The 22,292-nt window shown below is 55.1% G+C and overlaps 1 long non-coding RNA gene across 1 annotated transcript in view; it reads right to left on the minus strand.

The window, feature by feature from the left end:
* LOC123636851 overlaps window positions 1-18,366 on the minus strand; it is a 37,047-nt gene extending 18,681 nt beyond the window's left edge. The window contains exon 1 of the long non-coding RNA XR_006734681.1: window positions 18,171-18,366. This is a non-coding gene — a long non-coding RNA (uncharacterized LOC123636851). The remainder of the gene's footprint in view (window positions 1-18,170) is intronic.
* Window positions 18,367-22,292: the final 3,926 nt, after the last annotated feature.

Genomic DNA, 22,292 nt, shown 5'->3' on the forward strand with positions numbered 1-22,292 from the left:
CTCCCTCCCTCCCCGGGTCCATCTCCTCACACCCAAGATCTGACACACACACACACACACACACACACACACACACACACACACACACACACACACACAGCTGAGGCAGCTAAAACATCCCGAAGAGCTTTGGTAAATCCTCAGGAAGGGAAAGGAGAAAATAAAATCATACAAATTCAAGAAATAAAAGCAGCCCCCAAAATGCACATTGGCACATTCCAACTCCCATGGTCAGCTCCTACTTGGGACTCCCAGGTCCTGCCTCATTTCTTACTCTGAGCTACCTGCACTGAAGCCCCCAAAGGGCAAGAATAGCTTCACAGAGTCCCTTCCTGTCAAGCCCTGCATTTGAGCTTGCCTGTACCTCAGTTGCCTCAACAAAGTCTAGAGCAGTGTTGGGCTCATGGCAATGCAAGACACTCCTACCCTCGTAGGAGCCCTCCACTCCCATTTATCACTTAGTTCAGGTTTTAGTTCCAGATACCTTGTGCTGATTGGCTTATTTGGAGTGACTGGCAGCCTTCAGAGATCTCTGGCAGGGGCCAGGGTTGTACACAGGGTTGCGGCCTTAAAGGCTCAGCAGTGTCATCATTATTGAGCATACAATAACAGGACTGTGGTCTCACAGAACAGGCCACTCATTCTTTAACAGGGACTCTAGGACCAAGAGCACCTTTTTTTTTTTTTTTTTTGAGACAGAGTCTCACTCTGTTGCCTGGGCTAGAGTGCCGTGGTGTCAGCCTCGCTCACAGCAACCTCAAACTCCTGGGCTTAAGCAATCCTTCTGCCTCAGCCTCCCAAGTAGCTGAGACTACAGGCATGCACCACCATGCCCAGATAATTTTTTTCTACATATATTTTTAGCTGTCCAGATAATTTCTTTCCATTTTTAGTAGAGACCAGGTCTCGCTCTTGCTCAGGCTGGTCTCTAACTCCTGACCTCAAGCGATCCTCCTGCTTCGGCCTCCTAGAGTGCTAGGATTACCCACATGAGCCACCGTGCCTGGCCCAAGAGCACTTTTTGAAAACTATGTGGCTAGACTAAGGAATTTGTGGTCTGGGTTTAAGGTCAGACTTCAAGGTCAGCTGGAGAATAGTTTTTCTCCACTAAGACTAATTAGCCTCAGCAAATACTAAATGAATACTCAGTAATGTACTCAGTACTGTACGTGGTCCTATGGGAAATGTAAGGAGAGAGATGAGTCTCAAAGCCTCCCAGGGGCCCAAGAGATGGTGGCAGGGAAAGAATTGTGTCTAAACAATTATAAAAGAGTCTATTTGGAAACTTCTCCACTCTTGGAGCTGTTGGGAGCTTAGAGGGGAGAAAGCACATTTATGATGTTGCTAACTGTTTGAGGATTACTGACCACAAGATGCTGAGCTTTGTGAGGGCAGGGACTGTCTTGCCCCTCTTATATCCCAGGACCAATAAGTCCTGCACTTAGGAGGTGCTCAACTGGTATCTGTTGGATGAATGGCCACTGTCTGGGCCTCACTGGCAGCAGATGGTCAGAGGAGGTCAAGCAAGGAAACAGAGATGAGGGCAGGGCTGAGGCCAGATCTTCCACCTCTCTGAGCAGTCCCTGTTCCACAGCATTGCCATTGCTCCATCCAGCCTTCATCCTTTCTCATCTGAATAGTAAGGCAGTCATCCTCCTTTGTGTTTTACCTTTAATACATCCTCCAAGTGGCCTCTAGAGTTATTGTGCCAAAACACAGGTCAGCTTGTATCATGCCTTTCCTCAAAAGCCTTTACTGACTCCCTGTTGCCCACTGAATAAAGTCCTGCTTCCCTAGCCCAGGAATTGAGACTATAACTGCCATCTCTTCCTAGCCCTGCTCACCTCCTCACCAAAAGTGGAATGAGCACAGTGGTTAAAGGCTCAGGCTCCACAGTCAGGCCCCTGAGTTTAGAGTCAGGCTCCACTCCTTACCAGGTGGTGACTTAGAACAAGTTATGATACTTTTTGAGCCTCTATTTCCTCTTTGCAAAATGAGGATAATAAGAATATCCACGTCAGGCAGGATGCGGTGGCTCATGCCTGTAATCCTAGTACTCTGGGAGGCTGAGGTCGAAGGATCACTTGAGTCCAGGAGTTTGAGACCAGCCTACACAAGGGCAAGACCCCGCCTCTACTAAAAATAGAAAAATTAGCCAGGTGTGGTGGCACACACCTGTAGTCCCAGCTACCTGCAAGGCTGAAGCAGGAATCCCTTGAGCCCAGGTGTTTCAGGTTGCAGTGAGCTATGATGACACCACTGCATTCTAGCCAGGCAACAGAGTGAGACTCTGTCTCAAAAAATTAAAAAAATAAGAAGTATATGGGAGGATGTGCTGTGTGTAAGTTATATGCAAATACTATGCCATTTTTTATCAGGGACTTGAACATCTACAGATTTTGGTATCCGTGGGAGTCGTGGAACCAGTCCCCACCCCCCCATACCGAGGAAGAGACAACTGTATACAGTGGAGCTCCCAACACATGTTGGCTTTCCTCAACATTATAAAGATGATAGTTTTGCCTTTCCCACTGGCCCAGGAAACTTCTTGAGGGCAGGTACCACGTGATAGTTGCCTCGTATCCACGCCCATACTTCCCCCAGGTCCCAGCTGTGTTGGGCCATCACAGGAGCTCAGTACTGTTGACTTAGTGGTTCTGCAGACCAGCGGGTGGAGCCCAGACAGGGGCCCTGGGAGCTTGTGGATGTGATCACTCCCTGGCCCTGGCACGCTCCTACTCAGTCGTTCCGACCCAGCTCCTTCTGACTTCGTCGGGTTGGGTTGGGCCCCTCAGTGTCCCTACTCCACGTGAGGCAGATAAGTCTTGGTCAGTGCACTGTTACACAGTAGTTATCTGTTGGAGCAGCTGGCTCCCCAGGGACTGTGCCCTCCCCTCTCCCTCTTCTCTGTAGTCTGGGTCAGCAGCAGCCCAATGAGGTTTTGATGAATGAATTAATGAATTTGGTCTGTGATCATGAGCAAATTCCCTCTGTCCTGTTCCCAACAATGGGAAGGCACTATCTTTCCCAGATAAGTGAGGAAGGGGCCAAGAGGCGGAGGGGGCAGGGCCAGAAGAGGAGTGGAGGGACTTGTGACACCCACCATGGCCAGGTGGGATCCATCAGGTGAGGGCCAGAGTAGAGAATTGTCCCAAACCCTGAATGTGCCTCTAATGGGGAGCCCTGGTGCCACATGGGAATGGAAGTGCATGGTCCCTTGGCAAGGCCAATTTAAAAAAAAAAGGAAGTCTCTGTTTCCAGTCTTTTCCCATCCAGGGACCTGGTCCCAGAGACTTCCCACAGGATCTGCTCCACCCTCCCAACCATCAGCACCAGCTGTGTGTCCTTGAACCTGGACGTCCCAGGTTTCATCTCCTCTGACCAGGGCTCAAGGTGCCATCGCAGGCGGGTGACCGAGAAGCCCAGGGATAGGATCCTGGTTCTCTGGCCACCTCCCGCTGGGGTGTTGGCCCAGGCCGCTGGGTTTCAGGTTTCAGCTTTCAGAGTGTTTTCCTGTCTAGGGCACTTTCTATTTTTCAATACTTTTCCTATCACAGCCAAACAACAGAAAAGGAAATTGGTTGAGCCTTCTAAAGACCAAGGGCTGGGAGGATGGGGGCGGACAGAGCCCACCATGGGAAAAACTGGAAGCAGGCCCCGACGGGAGAGGCCTCTCCACCCCCACTCCCCACTCCCCACTCTCCTCCCTCCTGGGCTGACTCATTGTTTTGCAACAAACAGCGGGCAGCAAGCCCTGGCAGTTTCTGCCCTCCGCCCCGGAGCAGGCTGGGTTCAATCCCGGCCCTCCCAACTGCCCTTCCCGGCCCTGAACGATTGGGTTATCTCTGCCCGCATCCCCTTTGTTTGGGGCGGCCACTTGCTCGCTAAAGGTAAACAAACTCTGGGCAAGTGTGAAAAGAAGGGACCGCTTATCTACCAGGTCCTCCGGGGGCCTGGCTGGGGAGCAGGACTTTCAGAGCTCCCTCTGCCCCCAAAGAGGTTACCCCACCCAGGAGGGATTTTAGAGCACAGCGTCCAGGGGCGGCTGCCTGGGCTCTAGTCCCACCTCTGCCACTTACTGCTGGTGACCTTGGGCAAGTCCATGACCCGCTGCAACCTTCCCATCTGTAAAATGTTGGGACAATAGCACCTACATCATAGAGCTGTTGTAAGGATTGATGAGTTCATCGGGCTATATAGGTGATGTTAATTTTTTTAAAGAGCTAGGTATAAATGATGTCAAACGGGAAAGGGGGGTGGCTACAGGTAATGTTAAATAAACCCGATGCCCAAGGCCAGGCTCGCAGGGAGTTCCCAGTCCTCCCTCCCCCACCCCCGGGGCGCGCCCCGCCCCCTCCCCAGCAGGTCGGCCCTTCACTCTGCATCCCTGAGCCGGGCATTGATGTGCGCAGCGGGGTCGTACCGGGCCCTAAGCTCCTTTTCAAATGGAAGCGGAGCAGGGGAAATCTTCCCAGGAGGTAGGCGCCAGCCTGGGGGGGTCTGGCCACCTGAGGGGTTACTCTGAGAGGCTTTGGGGCTTTCAGCCAGAGCTTTTGGAATTCCGAAAAGATGTCCTCATGGAAGGGCCCGCGGGGGTGATGGAGGGAGGGAGGGGGGGGCAGTGCTGCCACCTCTCACCAACAGTGGGACCTGCCCTGCCCTTTTCTTGTCAGGACTGATTTTCCCAGAAATAGCTGATTTTTTAGGCTCAGGTTCCAGATTCAATACTGATTCTGACACGTACTAGCCGGGAGACTTTGAGCAAGCTACTTCCGCTCCAAAGCTCCGCTTCCTTGCCTGTAACAGGAGACACGAACCCTGCCTTGTGTGGCCGGCCAGGGATTAGATGAGGCCACGTTCTTAGCTCGGGCCTGGCGAAGCTGGGGCTCCAGCCGCCGACATTCTCTTCCTCTCCCCCAGCCCACCCTCGCCTCAGCTCCCAGCCCCATCCCTGAGCCATCCAGGACCCTTGAACAACTCTGGTCTCGGCGTGTGACAATCTCCTTACCTCTGGGCTGACTCACTGGCAGGGGCTGGCTCCCCTCCTGCACCCTGTCTGAAGACCGGAGGGCCTGAGGCCTGGCTCCTTAGCCTCTTCCTTCCTGGTTCCCCCAAGGGTGCCAGTGTTGTGCAAAGTTAGCGGAGCACACATCAGAGCCCAAGGGATTGGGGCTGACATGTAGCCTCCTCCATTCACCCTCACTGTGACCCTGGACAAGTCACGGGGCCTCTCCAAACCTCTGTCACTCACTAGTTTATTCAGCAAATATTTCCGAGCACCTGCTCTGTGCCTGACACTGTGCTGGGTGCCGCAGGTACAACGGTGAATAAGACAACGGACCCGATCCTGCCCTCAGAGAGAAACAGTCTAGCAAGGGAGATAAATATTAAATACATACCCAAACACAGAACTATTGAGCACCACAGAAAGTGACAGGGACTATGGGATCCTGTTTCCCGGAAGGCTCAAGAGAAGGTATCCCTGGTGGAGGTTCACACCAGACACTGAAGCATATCTAGGGATGACAGGCACTGGGGGAGCAGAGAGGGGACAGACAGCAGAACTAGCACGTCCAAAGGCCCTGAGGTCAGAAGAGTTTTGTACTCCTCGTACTGAAAGGAGGCCATTGTGAGTGAGCAAAAGAGAGACCTACGATGAGGCTAAACAGCAGAAAGGAGTAGAAAGGGCTGAATCTGTTGAGAGCACACAGGCCTTGGGAAAGGCTGTGGACTAGAACCACAGAGCGGTTTTAAGTGTGAGGGGCCATGGTTAGAGCTTTTTCAAAAATACCTCCAGTAGCTGAATGGATAATGGCTTGGAGTGGATTTTGAGAGAACAGGGAGGAGGCGATCTTCCAGAGGAGGGGGCTGTGGTTGGACCAGGAGGGGGTAGTGCAGCTGGAGAGAAGGGGGCAGAGCCAGTCAGTGCCTAGGGAGTGGGAACTTAGGACTTGGCTGTAGGGCTGTCATGGAGGTCAAAGGAGAAGGTGTTGAATAGAACTGTCAGGTTTCTGACCTGGGAAACTGGGTGGAGCCAGTTATTAAGACAGGAAGCCCCTGGGGGAGGGACAGATTTGTTGGGAGCAGAGAGGGGAGAGCAGGAGTTTAGTTTTAGGGATCTGTGTTTGAGATATCTATATCAAGCATGCAGCAGGATACATCAGACTTGAGTTTAAAAAGAAACATCAGGATGGAAAATTGGAAGTTGTAGAGTTGAAATTAAAAACATGGGAATGGGCCGGGCACGGTGGCTCATTCCTGTAATCCTAGCACTCTGGGAGGCCGAGGTGGGAGGATTGCTTGCGCTCAGGAGTTCGAGACCAGCTTGAGCAAGAGCGATACCCTATCTCTATAAAAAATAAATAAATAAAAAATAAAAACATGGGAATTTGAAGATTGTCTGGGAGAGAGTAATCAATGCTAACCAAAGAGGACCTAGGCCCAGGGCCTAAGGAACATCCACTTAAGTGTCATGTGAAGTTGGAGGCTCAGTTTTTTTTTTTTTTAGACTGAGTCTTGCTCTGTTGCCCAGGCTAGAGTGCTGTGGCATCAGCCTAGCTCACTGCAACCTCAAACTCCTGGGCTCAAACCATACTCCTGCCTCAGCCTCCCTAGTAGCTGGGACTACAGGCATATGCCACCATGCCGGGCTAATTTTGCTATTTTTAGTAGAGATGGGGTCTCACTCTTCCTTAGAGTGGTCTCAAACTCCTGACCTCAAGCGATCCTCCCGTCCCGGTCTCCCAGAGTGTTAGAATTACAGGCGTGAGCCACCTCGCCCAGCCTGGAGCCTCAGTTTTATCATCTGTAAAATGGAGATGGTAGTGCTCAGCGCTGACAGCATAACTGAGGATTATATTAAGTAATGGACGTAAGGTGCTTCCCCAGCACCCAGCGCACAGTAAATGTGCAGTGATGGGTGGGAATGCTGGGACGATGCATTTGACCAGCAATTTTCTTCATTTGCAAGTGATAGAAACTCAAACTCACTTTAGAGAAAGAGGAGTTTATTCAAAGGATTCCAACAGCTCCCACAATCAGAGGAAGAGCTCAGGCCCCAAGCCACGCACACAGGATGGGCAGGGATGAGGTCCTTCTCTGAATTCTCATTGCATCTCTCCTCGCTGCGTCCTGGTGGGGTCAATTCCATTCTCTCCCAGGTTCTCTGACTTCCCCCCGTGACAGGGGACACAGCTGCTGGCTGGGCCTGCAGTTCACATCTGGATGTTTCTGCCACCATAGAGAGACTTACTCATGTTCTCTCTGATCCCAAGTGAACAAAATCTCTCAGGGCAGGACTCTGATTGGCTCATCTTTGCTCAGGCACCTACCCCCCCACCAGCGAGCACGGAAGAGCAGATGGACTGGCATCTATGATGGCATGGCAGTGCCATGCTGGGGGTGGGGGAAGGAAAGGACAGCTGCTAGGTTGACAAAACAATAGGCGGCCCCCTCAAATTATAAATGCAGAAGTGTGCATGCAGTCAAAAAAGGAGGCTGATTTAGTACCTACAGGTGATTGAAAACAAAACACAGCACCTGGGTATGTTTTCATCTGTTGATACTGACACTCCCTTAGCACCCCCCCACCACCACTACCGCCCCAGCTCCCGGTCACCTGGGCGCACCGGTCACCATCACATGTCTCTAGCCCATAGTGTCTTTGCCCGCACCCCCACCCCCGGGCAGCCCTTGTAAATGAACCTCCCCTTGGCTCTACTTTGAAGGGGGCCCCTGTTTGGAGCCTTCCGTGGCCAGACCCCAGGACTGAGGCCAGTTTCCTCGGCCTAACCTCTGTAAACTTTTTCTCTCCTTCCTTCACGGCAGGTCTCACATCAGTCACGGTCCAGCTCACCCCAGGCCTCCTCCAGGAAGGGACCCCTGACCTCCGCACCCTTCATATCCCCTCCCACTGGCCTCCAGGCGGCCTGCTGCAATGGTCATTGCTCACAGGTAGCGAGTACCTACTGCATGCCAGCCACTGAGCTGAGTAAGTGCTTTTACCTGCCTCGTCTCACCTAATCCCTCGATAACACACACCACTGTCCCCATTTGACAGCGAGGAAACAGGCCCAGAGAGGTCCAGTAATGTGCCCCAAATCACATCACTGGTTAATGAAACAACCAGGACTTGAATCCAAAGCTGACAATCGACCCCTAAACCTTTGCTCTAAACCAGAGGCCAGCAAACTATGCAGGCCAAACTCTACCTACTGTCTGCTTTTGTGCAGCCTGAGAGCTAGATGGTTTTCATGTGGTTAGAGGGGAAAAAAATCAAAAGAAATATAAAATTTTGGCAACTGTGAAAATCATACAAAATTCAAATATCGATCTCCATAAATAAAATGTTATTGAAACACAGTTACACCCATTCATTAGGTACAGCAGAGTTGGGTAGTTGTGACAGAGACCAGAGACCATAAGCCCCCCAAATCCCCAAAGTCTAACATTTTTACTGTTAAGGCCCTTTACAGAAAAATTTTGCCCTAAAGGGTTCTTCCACACAGCCTGCCTCACATGACCCCTCCCAGCCCCCAACCCCGCACGCCAAGTCCCACAACCTCAGGGGTCCTAAACACGCCACCTGCCTCTAGGGGTTGCTGTAGGACCTTGGAGGGACAGTAAGGTGGGCTTTCAGCCTTCTTTGTACCCCCAGGTACTCAAGACCAAAGGTTCAAGACCTGAAAACATCCAGAAAATGCTTCTAAACCAAACCCTACTGGTGTCCCCCTGGCTGAGCCAGTCTGTCCACCCCAGGGTCTGCATGGGAGACCTTTGTCCCTATAGGATCTGACTCATTTGGAGTACTCTCTGGGTCTTATTTGGTTTTTAAGCGACCGGCCTTAAGGAAAGCAGCAGCAGGACTAGGTCTTAATTGGAGGGAGTCAGAGAGTTGTTATGGGACTAGATGGGATCGGGAAGGAAAGGAATAAGCCTGAAGGCTGGTGCTTGATGACCTGCAGCTTCTGTGAGGAAGAGGAGGAGGGGAAAGTGGAAAATAGGGAATTCTGGAAGCTCCCAGCTTAAGCTTGCCTGTGTGGGGCTTTTGTGTAAATTAGCAAAAGTCTCCCCTTTCTCCAGTGCATGTGGCCCTGCCCACACAAGGACATCCCTGGTGAGCGGAGCTGGAGGTATACTTCAGCCCCCACCTTCACCCTCAGCCCAGGCCAGGCACCTTTGTGCAGTGCACGCACTTCACAACTGTCTGTGGCAGCCCTGCTTGACTTGAGCGTAGAGAGGCCCCGAATGGGGTTTCCTGAGTTTTCCTAGTAACTCTGCCCCCCACTCTCAGGTCAGTCCACAAACCATCCTGGGCTTCAGTTTCTTCTGCTGTATAATGGGGATGCCAGTCCTGTCTCCCTCAGGCTGTTCTGGAGATGAAATGACAGAGCAGATGTGGACACCAGGGTGGAGGGTTTTGATGTCCCCCAAATGACCAAATGGAAGCCTGCCATTTGGGGTCCTCCAGAGCTATTTACAAAAAAGACTTTGTTGTTGTCTTTTTAAAAATATGTATGTTGCAGGAAATCTGGGAAGCAAAGGGGTATATTGCCCAGTCTCTCATGGCTAATATCATTCCTACACTCTGCCTGGCTTTTGGAGGGAGGCAGGAGGGGTCGGGAGGGGAGGACACTAGAGCAGGACTTCTCAAACTGCCCAGCCTCCCCGGGGGACGGACTCAGGTCTGGAGTGCAGCCTGCGTTTCTAACACGGACCCAGGTGACGCCCATCTAAGGACTATACTCTGAGCTCCAAGGGCCTCGAAGGCCTAGTGCAGGTTGAAGGGGTGAGGCCAGGGCTTCCTTGCTCTGAGGGGCAGTAGAGGCAGTTCCTGCCACCCTGGCAGGCCTGTTTCTTGAAGTAAGGGGCAGGGGCAGCCTCCCAGGCCCCCAGGGATCAGCCTGGGCGGCCCCACATGGAAACTGTGGGAGTGAAGGTCTCGAAGGTCCGCCCTGCCCCCAGCCCTGGGGTGGGAGTAAGGGGGTACTAGGTGGGGAGGCAGGGAAGGGCTGGGTTTCCCCAGATCAAAGCACGTTCCCCAGCCTTTGATTCCCAAACAAGCAGCCTCTTTGCCTGGGTACTGGGGTTTGGGGCCGGCTGGCCTTGGGGCCTGGGGAAAGTGGTGAGAGGCCCTGGCCTGCTCTCTTTTTGCATAACAGCTTGGCTGCCTAACAAAAGGGCGGTCCTTAAAAGGCCTTATGGGGCTGTTAAAAGCTTCCGGCAATGGTTTAATTGGGGGCGATTAAAGTGTCCTCCCCAGGAAGGCCTGCCCTTCAAAGGCCAGCCAGGCCTGGCTCCCCTGCCCTCTGCACCTCACCTCTCCCCGCACCCTCTCCTGAGCCTGGCCCTGCCCCCAGCCTCGCCCCTCCCCCGCCTCCGCCACCCGCTTCCCCGCAGCTCCTGCGCACCTTGGGGGTCGGCGGACAGGACCCTTTGGCCAACCTGTCTGGGGGGATTCCTCTCGGCCCGGCCTGGGACCATCAGCACCATTTGCTCACACAGTTTGGTCTCTGGGCTGGGTAGTGTGGGAGGGAGGGGAGGCTGAGCTGGAGACAGAAATAGCCCTGAGAGTCGGTTCCTTTGTCGCATTCTGGCTGTCTCTCTCCTGGGCCCCTCCCTGAGCTCCCAGTTAGCAGCCCCTCTCCAGGGCCCTTGCCTGTCTGGAACTTCACGGTCACTGGTCACTGCTGGGGCCCGTCTCCCACCACACACTGATCCTCCAGGTATCTAGTCAGCACACTACCTGGGCGGTGCTGGTGACTCAGAGGTGACCAGACAGGGACCCCGACTTCGGGGAAGAGGGAGATAATGGAGGAGTGATTAGGCCGAGGCAACGAGGTGTGATGCGAGCGGAAATGACACGAGGTGGGCCAGCGGAGGGCAGGGAGGACTTTCTGGAAGCAACAGGGCCTAGAGTGAGAATGTGACCAGCTCAGTTTGGCCCACTTGCCAACCCTGATGTTAACAACAGGACCACAGCCAGCTTCGCTAACAGACTTTGTCACCCAACCAACTCGGGATCCCGGGAGGGAAGTGGGGTGAACTGTCAATCCCATCTAGAGATCATTGCTTTGTGGGGCGTCTGGTTCAGACACTTCCCCAGAGCTCACAAGTCTCTCAAATACGTTCTTTGGCTGAGCTGCCATAAAGGGACCTGTCCTAGGGGTGGCTTTGGCTGCAGTTCCTCTCTCACTCCTTCAGGCACATGCCCCGAACAAAACCCAAAGCCTTCTTTCTTCAGTGGGCGCTACCTCCTGCACAGACCCTGCTCTGGGATCCTGCCAATGCCTATCTGAGATGGGGGTGCCAGGGCCCAGGGTCTCTGGGATGTCACCTCTCTGTCAGCACTGAGGTGAGGAAGGGCCATCATTTTCACAGGGTGAGCATGGCAGAAAAACAAGGCAGAGGCGGGGGCAGGGAGGCTTAGGCCTGGAGTACAGGCTGCAGGAAGCCTCCACTCTGGTCCTCCCTGGGGAGGTGTCCCAACTACCCCTCCGCCCTCCTGACAGCTTTCCTGTCTGGTCCCAGGAACCTGCTCTGACCCTCAGGAGCCCAGGCAGGGCAGAGCCAGGGAAGCCGGGGCCCTGCGAGGGGCGGGGCGCAGAGGCTCTGAGCTGAGCCTTCTGGCTGGGCCCTAAAATCAGGCAGGTGTCCTGATTTTGATTTTCAGCAATTTCTGATCTCAGAGATCTGCTGCCAGCCACAACTGTGGTACTGTAGCAGCTCGCAAACCAGAGCAACAAGTTGTGAGGTGAAGAACCTACGCCCAAGCCCCAGGTCTGCCCCAGGAGGCTGCTGGAGAGCGGAGGGGCAGGTGTCCACAGGTCCCCAGGAGGCCTGGCCAGGCCCACCGAGAACCCTGCACCCGCCCCAGCCCTGGCCCTTGACGTAAAACAGGGGCGGCTCCTGGCAGCGGCATGCCCGGAGGACAAGCAGCAGGAGGCTCAGGGAGGGAACCGGGAAGGGGCTGTCTGCTCTGCCCTGCTGGTCCCTGCCCCAATTCGCTTGTCTGCCTCCTTGATTACCACGCCCAGATCCCTTCACGCCTAAGGTGACCAGCTGTCCCGTTTGACTGGGACTGAGGGGGTTCCCAGGGTGAGAGACTTTCAGTTCTAAAACCTGGACACCCCCAAGCAAAGCATCATGATCTCCTTGGGACCCGGGAGGCTTTCAGCCCAAAGCTTGGAAAGCCCCAGGCAAACCGGGACAAGTTGGCCACCCTACTGTTACCCCATAGACCAGCCTCTGGCCCCATCAGTTCCTGAAATAGTGTCCAAAGGCCACCACCAACCTTCAAATGCCTCTTCTCCCTCCTCCCGCCCGTGGGCTGGTGGAAGGCTGAGGCTGTACCCACCTGGCCTAAAGGGATGCCAGGGGTGGAAGGGGACAGGGAAGTGGCAGCCTTGGGCAGCACCACCCCCAGCCCAGTCTCACTTGTCCCCCACCATCTCCAAGCCAGTTGCTGGGCCTGTGCCCTTTATCACCCCCTCACACTATCTGGCCCCCGAAGGAGCATCTCCTCCTCACCCACCCCAGCTCTGCCCTGCCTCAGATAAGACAAGGGACCAGCCCAGGAAGAAAGAGACAAAGCTGTGGCCTGGCTCCGCCCCAGCTCGGAGCCGCCCCACCCCTGGCCGGACATTGTCCAGAAAAGCAGCAGGGCATCCTTATGGGCCATGGGCATCCTCTTGGACCTTACACATCCCAGAACCAGACCACCTCCCACCACCACTGGGCAAGGATGGTGGGCGGGAATTCCCGCACCCACTTCTGCAGGAGAACATCGAGGCCAGTGAGCTCCCCAAGGTCCCCAGGCCAGGCCTGTAGAATGTCGGGGCTGGAAGGGGCCTCAGAGAGCGCGCCCAGAGCGCTTAGGGAAGGTATGTTCTGAGTCCTGCTGGGGGGACCAGACCCACGGGTGAAGACTCAGCACTGTCCCTTCCCGCTGGTCTGCACCAGCCTCCCAGCAGCCCCTGAGCCCAGAGCCACGGTACCAGCCTCGTGCAGGGCTCCTGTCCCTCGGAAGGCCTCTGCCTGGGCTTCCCCTTCCAACAGGCCTGCTCGTTGTGCCACGCTCAGCCTCGGTGTTGCTGGGGTTCCTCTGCTCCAGGGCAGCCTGGCATTGCAAACCCTCCCTGACCACCTCCGCCTCAGTCATCACCCCCACTGCCATCCCCCAGCAGGGGCTGTGGTCACACAGAACTCCCTGTGGTCCCCAGCCGGGCCATGTCCTTTCCTGCCTCCAGTGGCCCTGGCCCCTCTGCAGGGAAGTGAAGTCTTCCCTTCCCCCAGCTCCATGGGGACCCTGCTGGTCCTTCGAGGGTCTGCTTATGTGTGTCCTCCAGGCAGCTCCCCTGAACAGGCCGGTCAGAAACACATTCTGCTCTGAATGCCACTGGCACCTGCTATCCACCAGGCACTGTGCTGGGCCCGGGTCTCATTGAACCCTCAGAACAACTACACACAGCAAGTACTCAACTGTGGTCATCCCTTATGTTGGAGATAAGAAACAGAGGCACAGAGAGGTCAGATAACAGGCCCAAAGTCACACAGCTGGAAACGGAGGCAGGATTCGGGCTCTGGCAGTTTGGATGCATGTCAGTCTGTCCTGGCTACACAGCACTGGAAGCTCTTCAGGGTGAGGAGTGTGGACGGGACTGGCTTCCTGCAGGCGCCCTCTTAGTATTTGCTTAGGGAGCTCAGAGCAGGACCCGGCCCCCATACCTGTGTTCAGCCCTCAGAGCCCCCTCTGGGAGGGAGCCAGGGGAAGGACAACACGGTCCCCACTCAGCCCAATTTCTCAGGAGTTACTGCCTGGCTTCTTTTGGGCTCTGGGGGCCTGGGCCCAGCCTGAGTGTGGGATGTGAGTGGGGCACCCAGAGGAAGCCGGGAGGTGGGGGGCTTGGCTCCTGGGGACAGGGAGTCTGGGGGCTGGGGCTAGGAGAGGTGGCTCATGCCCTCCCGGGGTGACTGCGTGCACCCGCGTGTGTGTGTTTGTGTGTGGGTGGCTGACTACTCAGAGTGCGTGTGACTCATGTGCACCCTTGTGACAGGCTGTGTGTTTGGACAGTCTGCTTAGGTGCTTGCATTTGTGTACAGGAACATCCCTCGTCCGTGCAAGCTTGCACGCAGGAGTCCTCCCTCCCCGCCCCACGCCCATCTCCTCTCCCTGCCTGGCCTCACCCTCAAAGCCTGCTCTGACCCTCCAGCCCTCCCGCTGACCCTGTAGCCCTGACCTGCTGACTTCATCCCAAGCGCTGCTGTCTTGTGCTGGTTCAGCCCCGGAGCCTGGTCACCCTTGCTCCCTGAGGGCAAAGTGAACTCCTTTTTAAATTGCCCCTAAAGCCCAGCTTAGGACAGGGACACAGCCTTATCAGTAAACACTCGTTCAACGAAATTAAAACAAACTCCATTGAAAGGAACTGCATTTCGGTGAATGGAAACGAGAACACGCCAGCTTTTTCCTTTCATCTTTACCCTTTTGCTGTGTCTTTCCGTCTGCACTTTCTCTAACTTGCTGGCTGGCGCAATCTGCAGCTTATAAAGTACTTCCTTGTACACCCACATCTCATTCAAATCTCATGACAGTCCTTCAAGATACGAATAATTACCCTTATTGCACAGATGAGGAAACTGAGGCTCAGGGAGGCTACGTGACTTTCCCAAGGTCACACGGCCTGGAAGGAAGGAGCAGGGACTGGAGCCTTCACGCCTGAATGGACACCACCCCCAGCCACTCCCCACCAGTGAGTCCCTCTGGGGGTGGAGGGCCCGGAGGGGATTCTTCCTGCCTCCTGCCCTCTCCCAGTCCTCAGGTCACCATGGGAAGGAGACCGTACCAGGGCCCCTGGGGCCAGGGATGACCCCACCGGGCCAGCACCCCCAGAGGCCTCGGCAGTGGGAGAGGCAAGGAGATCTGTGGACATTGTTCCAGGGCCAGTGGTTAGTGATTTGACAACAGGCCTATTCCTCCCCAGCTAGCCGGAGAGTTAATGATTAAGGAGGGGATTAAATATTAACCACCTGTCGGGCCATGGCGTAATGTCTCTGTCTGCACCTGAGCCTACCTAAAAATACCTCCCACCTGCCACGGGCCAGCCCCACACAGGGCCTCTAAGCCCCTTGCTTATGGCCACCACTTTCCCAGGCGCCCACCCTGTCCGGGCCCCAGCCCTGGTCCATGGCCACCCCGTCTCACTCCCCCATACCCACAGCACAGACCCGAGGACTTGTCCCTGTAGCTCGGCAGCTGCAGGGCACACAGCTGGAAACAGCCTGACAGCTTCTTGGTGGACAGGATTTGCCCGAAGCCCCCTGCTGGTGTGTCCCTGGGGCTTGGAGGGTCAGTGGGTTACATTCCTACGTGTCACCTAGTTTATCAGTGTTCTTATCTCCTCTCCCAAGTCCCCTCTCCACCTAAAGGCCCCTCTGGATCTACGTATACCATATACCCCAGCACCCTGGGCTGCAGCAGCTCCCACTTACTTCCCTAAAGAATCACGAAGGAGTGGCACCTCCCCCACAAGCCATGCTTTTCTTCCTAGCAGTTAGGATCTGGGTGCCCTCTGTCTCCAGGAAGCCTCTCGGATTAACCTGGCCCTGTGCACTCCCTAGACCTCGTTCCCCAGCTCCTCTCAGGCCTGGGTGACGCAGGCTGGCGTGGGCTGCTGCACAGCTGCAGGAAACCCACTGCATCTGTTAGAACAGTCCTTTGAAGTTCAACCCGCAGCCCCTGTGGCCCTCCAAAGGCTGGGGGCAGGGACAGCTCTGTCACACCCAAGCCTGAGGCCTGCCCATGAGCCAGCCCGCGGTCAGCCTCCCCACAGCACGAACCACAGACAGTGTGACATAGGGCTCACTCGGTCTTTTTCTAGAAAAATTGAATTCTTTATTCAAGCAACATCTCTATTGATATGGTCTCATTTCTGCTCCTGGGGAAGCCCCGAGTGAGCACCAGCCTGGCCCGTACCTCCCTCTCTCTGTGTCCCCACTGCAAGCTTAGTGACAGGCATTATCAGCCCCATTTTACAGATGGGGAAACTGAGGCTGGGTGAGGTTAAAGGACTCAGGCTGGTTCAAATAGCCAGGAAGTGGCAGAGGCTGGCCCGCAGGACCAGGAAGTCATACAAAATTTAAAAGAACCTAACACCGTTCTTCTTTCCCACAGCTGCATTAACCCCACACTCAGCTCCCCTCCAGCCCTGATGCCCAACCGTGTCTTTACTTTTGATTTTCTCTCACCTGCATTGATACCCGAACACTGGACAACCCTGGTGGCCTCCCCTACATGGGAGGGATGACCTCAGCTCTCCCAGTCTCCTCAGTGCTGCAGATGTGACCCAGGGAGTTCCCTCCTAAATTGGGGCTCCTCACTTCAAGATGTTTTGCTAAGCTTCTTGCAGAGACTTCTAGAAGAACCCACCATTTTCCTACTTCCTGCAGGTTGTAAATCATCTCACCACAACAGGATGGTAGAATCAACTTTGCACCGTGGTGTCCTCACACCATTGCCGTGTTGACAGATGAGGAAACCGAGGCCCCCGAGGTCAAATGCCTTGCTGGCCACAGGGCTCCCACGTGAGCTCCTCAGGGCCCAGTGGTACTGAGGAAGGGGACGGCCTCCGGTTGACACTAATGGGGGTTTCCTCTTGGGGCCACAGCCCTTTGTCTCAGACTCAGAGCTGAACCCCCCGCTCACCCTTGGTAGCCTCGATTTGCCCCCGCTTTGCCCTGGCACCCCTCCCTGGACCACTGCTCCCCGTGGCCCCACTCCCCCCATCCTTGACAGGGACCCCAAGGTTTCCCTGCAGGGAAAGGAGTGTAGCCCAGGCCGGCCCTGCCCCTTCCCTTGGTTCAGAGACCCAAATCTGGGGCCACAGGCTGGGCCCTCCACCTGCCTTTTGCCCAGTGTTTCTGTTTCTGTTTCTGTTTCTCTCTCCATCTCTCTCTCTCACTCACACACTTGCAAATTTAGATGAATTAGGCAGAGTGGAGAGGAGGGAAGCAACACCCAAAACCCAGATTGGTTTTAACTGGAGAGGCTCACATTTTAATTTGCATCTCTTTTGCATACATTTGCATGGGCTGCTTTGGAAGCTCTCATTTCCCACAGAGCACTGAGAAGTAACGGATTTGTGGTCCCTGGGGGGCAGCAAGGCCTCAGTGAGGTCTCCAAATGCCCTGGGGACAGAGCATGCGGTGAATTGGGGGCAGGTTAGAGGGCATGCGGGGGAGCAGTAGCTCCCGGAAGCTGGCAGTGGGGGTGGGGGCTTGGCTGCCGGGACCCCCACTGTGCACCCCTCATGTGCAGACCAGGCTGAGGGTAGGGGGCAAGAATTTTCCAAAGGTCTAGCTGCATGGTGAGGTTCAGCTCCTGGGCCTGCATGCGGAAGCTAGTAGGGAAGCAAGAGGATGGACCCCAAGACAGGGGAACACCAGAGACATTGGGGCAGGGCCAGAGGAAAAGAACACCCAGGGCAGGTGGGGTGGCTCACGCCTGTAATCCTAGCACTCTGGGAGGCCAAGGTGAGAGGATCACTTGAGCTCAGGAGTTCAAGACTAGCCTGAGCAAGAGCAAGACCCTGTCTCTACTAATAATAGAAAAATTAGCTGGGCGAGCTGGTGCACACTTGTAGTCCCAACTACTCCGGAGGCTGAGACAGGAGGATCGTTAGAGCCCAAGAGTCTGAGGTTGCTGTGAGCTATGATAACACCACTGCACTCTAGCCAGGGCAAGAAAGCGAGACTCTGTTGGAAAGGAGGGGAGGGGAGGGGAGGGAAAGGGAGGAGAAGGGAGGGGAAGAGACCCAGGAACCCAGAAGAGGAAGGCCCAGGACGGAAGGTGCTGGGCAGCTGGGTCCTACTCGGTAGGAGAACACAGACATGACATGACAGGCAACGCTAGTTACACACTCCCTGTGCGTCAGCTCTCAGCTTCTTCCCCACACAATCTGAGACAAGATTCTAGGCAGTCAGGGCTCTGGTCTGGCTCTGCAGCCTTTGCTGGGTGACCTTGGGCAAGTCTCCGCCCCTCTCTGGGCCTTAGTCTCCTCTTCAGTTAATGGGGAGCAGATGATTTTCAGGGGCCCTCCCAGGTCTGGCACTCTGTGCTGCCCTAACCCAGCCTCTCCTGCTTCCCTGTGGCTCCAGAATCTTCAGTGTCTACCTACCTCTAGGATCAAGTTGAAATTCAAGTGCTCAGGATTATCTGGATCAGACGTCCTCCAACCTAATCAGCCTCATCTTTCCGTGTTTTTTGACAGCCCAGCAGGGCAAGTTCCTCCTTGTCCTTTGGGTCCTTGCTCCAGCCTCCTTTCCTTTCTCTACCAAGTGCCTCCTTCTGGAACACCTGCCTCCTCTTGCATTGCCATCTTCATGCCCATGTGACCTACGCAGCTGTACAGGGCCCTGAGCTTAGAAGGGCCCTGTGCCCCATTGTCAGTTTGATGCTCTGTTAATGCCAGCTGAAATTTAAAAATTGTAGCAAGGGGCTCTGACTTTCCATTTCATACTAGGCTTTGCAAATTATGCATTAGCCCTGCCTTCTCCTCCTGTCGGTCCCTCCTCAGCCCCACCTCTCCCTGGAGCCCTCACTGACCCAGGAGAAGGTCTGGCCTAGGATGACCAGCCCTGCAGGGCCCCGGGGAAGAAGCAGAGACCCTCTGACATCACAGGCCTAGGCCTCTGTCACCTGAGAAAACACCACAGGAACTGCCGGGGGCATGGAGAACAGGAGACTGTGTCCTTGGCTCTGTCTCAGAAAGAGACCCCACTTCAGTTCCCAAAGGCCCCATTCTAATGGGGGAGGCCACACAGCTGGCCCAGGAAGGCCCTCATATCACCAGGGAGACAGTTCCCTGCCAGGACACAGTGGGGATGGGGGCAAACACACACTTTGGGTCTGCCCCTCCCCATCCCTGGGACCCTTGCTGGGAGCAGTGGCAGGAGATGTGGCTGTCCTGGGACTGGAAGAGTAGCAGCTGGATACACCCTCCACCCCCAACCCCCACCCTGCAGAACCCACACTCCAAATCATCCCTTTGTGCACCTCCCAAAAAGAAGCTTCTCCCCCTACACACTCCACTCAGGGACAGAGGAACTGCCCTTCCTGTTTGTAAATAGCCTCACTGAGGTGGGCAGGCCCCTCCCCTGTCCTGCCCTCCCTGGCCCCAGGGTATATAGCCTGGCCTCCCCAGGGGCAGGGCCCGCCTTCCCTTGCCCAAGTTCTAGGGCTGTGTCCCTTGGGCCATGTCCCCTGCAGGCCCCACCCCCACCCTGCAGCCATGAGGTGTGGCAGTGACCTCGACCTCTGCTCACCTGTTGAGCCGCTTGTCAGGTAGGGGCAGAGCCAGACCTGTATGGGCTGTGATCCCGCTGACACCCCAGGGCAACAGAGGCCTTGGGCCGTCCTGGACCCCAGGCACTGGCGTAGGCGAGGTGGGGTGAGTGGGCAGGTCTGACCCAACCGGCCTGCTGGCTTTTCTTCCCAACACAGCCCTGCCCACAGCAGGTACCTGCCTGCCTCTGGGCCTCTGCTAAGGGAATACCCTTCCCACGTTCCTTTGCCACGCTAACTCCATCACCCTTGAACTTCTGACTTGAGACTCTCTCCCTGGAACTCAGCCTTCCCGGGATGCTCCTTTGAATATGTGCGTGTCTAGCCTGATGGCCTCTGGCCCTTCTGAGGGCCTGGCTGTCGGCTGCTCACCAGACCTCTGGCAGGTCTGGAGCTGAGGTCAATGTGTGGGTGACAAAGCCAGGCTTCTTCCCTTCCAACAAGTCCGAAGTGTGTGCTCCACCTGCCCTGAGAGTCAGTGCTGCAGCTTCCAGGCCTGTGTGCCTACGGAGCGGGGCCACGGGGTACGGGGGGCTTGATAGATGGAGAGGCCTGCTCAAGCCACGCCAGGAAGAAGGCCTGCCTGCACGGCTGCAGTAGGCCAGGGTGATGTCCCCGGGCGCAGCTGCCTGGGCCAGATATATTCTGCACCGAGGTAGGGGCTGAACTAGGCCCCCTCTGAAAACCCTCCAGGTCTGAGGATTTGAGCATCCAAGTGCTTACAAACTGAGGCTCCCACGGATTCCCAGCTCCTCCTCCCCAGCCGGCAGCCCCTCAACCCACTCCCCAGCCAGTGTCCTCCCTCCACCAGCCCAACTGGCTCCCAGTTCAGCTGCAGAAACGGCCAAACGTCTCTCTGGAACCCAAACAGGAAGTCGGGGAGAAGGGGGCCAACGGCTGGGGATCTTTGAGGCTCCTCCAGGAAATGTGGGGAGATGGGAGGGGGCAAAGACAGGCCTCCTGAAGCCCCCAGTGCTGGGAGCCCCCCAAAGGCTGTCTCACTTCCTCACCCTCCCAAGGAGCTGAGCAGTCCCCACCCACCTCCCTGGTGGCAGAGACCGGAAGGGGCCTGGGAAAGTGGCAGGGGCTCTTTGGAACCCTTGCATCTGGGTCACTGTTTTTAAATAGACTTTAGTTTTTAGAGTTTTAGGTTGACAGCAAAATTGAGCAGAAAGTACAGAATTCTCATAGATAGACCCTCTTCCTCCCGCATTATGGATATCTCTCACCAGCGCGGTTCGTGTGTTACAATCAATGAATCTTCACTGACACATCATCAGCACCAAAGTCCATAGTTGACATTAGAGCTCGCTCTTGGTGTTCAAACTCATTGGTGGGTTTGGCCCAGCGTATAATGACATGCATCCACCGTTATAGTATCATAGCTTAATGTCATTGCTCTAAAAATCCTCTGTGCTCCACCTGTTCACCCCCCTTCTCCCAACCCGGGGTGACCACTGATCTTTGTACTGTCTCTATAGTTTTGCCTTTTCCAGAATGTCATATAATTGGAATTGTACAATATGTGGCCTTTTCAGATTTGCTTCTTTCACTTAGTAATATGCATTGAGGTTTCCTCTAGGTCTTTCCATGGATTGATAGCTCATTCTTTTTAGTGCTGAATAATATTCCATTGTCTGGATGTACCAAGTTTCTGTATCCACTCACCTACTGAAGGACATCTCAATTGCTTCCAGGTTTTGGCAATTATGAATAAAGCTGGTATAAACACCTGTGTGTGGAGCTTTGTGTAGACATAGTTTTCAACTCATTTGGGTAAGTACCAAGGAGCACAACTGCTGGATCTTACAGTAAGAGTATGTTTCACTCTGTAACAAGCTGCCACACTGTCTCCCCAAGTGGCTGTACCACTTTGTGTTCCTATTAGCAGGGAATGAGTTCCTGTTTCTCTATGTCATAATCAACATTAGGTGTTGCCAGTGTTCTAGATTTTGGCCATTTTAATAGGTGTGTAGTGGTATCTCATTGTTGTTTTAATTTCTAACTCTCAATTCCCTAATGACATATGATGTTTTTGTGGGTCACTTTTAAAGCAGGTTTTCCTCAAATAATCCTGAGATCGTATTAATTTCATTTCTTATCAAGGGTCGAGGCACCCAGATGGACAGATACCTGGATCTCAGGCTCTGCTGTCACCAGCTCACCACTGGTCTTGGCAAGTCACTTTACCAACCTGGCCCTCGGTTTCCCAGCCTATGAAATGGAGCTCACAGAACTCTTCCCAGCTGAGCAGGGTGCAGGGGTCTCTGTCCACTAGGGATGAGGGTCATGGCTTGGCATGGTGGTCAGTGGTGACTGATGCAACAGACCACAGCCTGCCTCGCCTGTGCTGGGTCAGCAGTGACTGCAAGCCATGGAGCCCAGCAGGCTAGAGCCGAGGAGAAGGTTGGGGTGCAGTCCCCAGTGGATGCCCAAGCCCTCCAGGACTAGCCAGAAGGATATGGTCCCTGTCCACGCATCTGCTGCAGGGATGTAGGGAGGCCCCGTGGAAGGACACAGGGCAGGGCTCAGCAGAGAGCCCCTGGTCGGCCACTCAGTGTTCCTCCAGCTCCATTGTCCATCTGCCATATGCCTCGGACCAGAGGCTTAGAAAACAGGACAGGCAGTGGTGGGGCATGCAGATTGCAGGCAAACCGCAGCCAAGCAGACAGAGGCCCTCGTCCTTGTCCCCATAGTAAAGGAGTCAGTGCTCTGGAAGGCTTAGCTCAACTGGAGAAAGGGCTCCAAAGCCTGAGGCCTGGCCTGGGCCCCTCAGAGGCCGCCCCAGCCAGTGGGAGGAAGGAAGAGCGAGGCTGGACCCCCTTCCCAGGGCAGTGACCCCCGTAATCCCCTTCTGGGGTCCTTGGGCCCTTCAGCCTCTTGCCCCCAGCCAGGCCCTGCCGCAAAACAGCAAGACCCAACAAAATCATAGCCCCTCCCCACCAACTTTCATTAC

Source organism: Lemur catta, chromosome 4, assembly GCF_020740605.2.
Source record: "Lemur catta isolate mLemCat1 chromosome 4, mLemCat1.pri, whole genome shotgun sequence".
NCBI lineage: Eukaryota > Metazoa > Chordata > Mammalia > Primates > Lemuridae > Lemur > Lemur catta.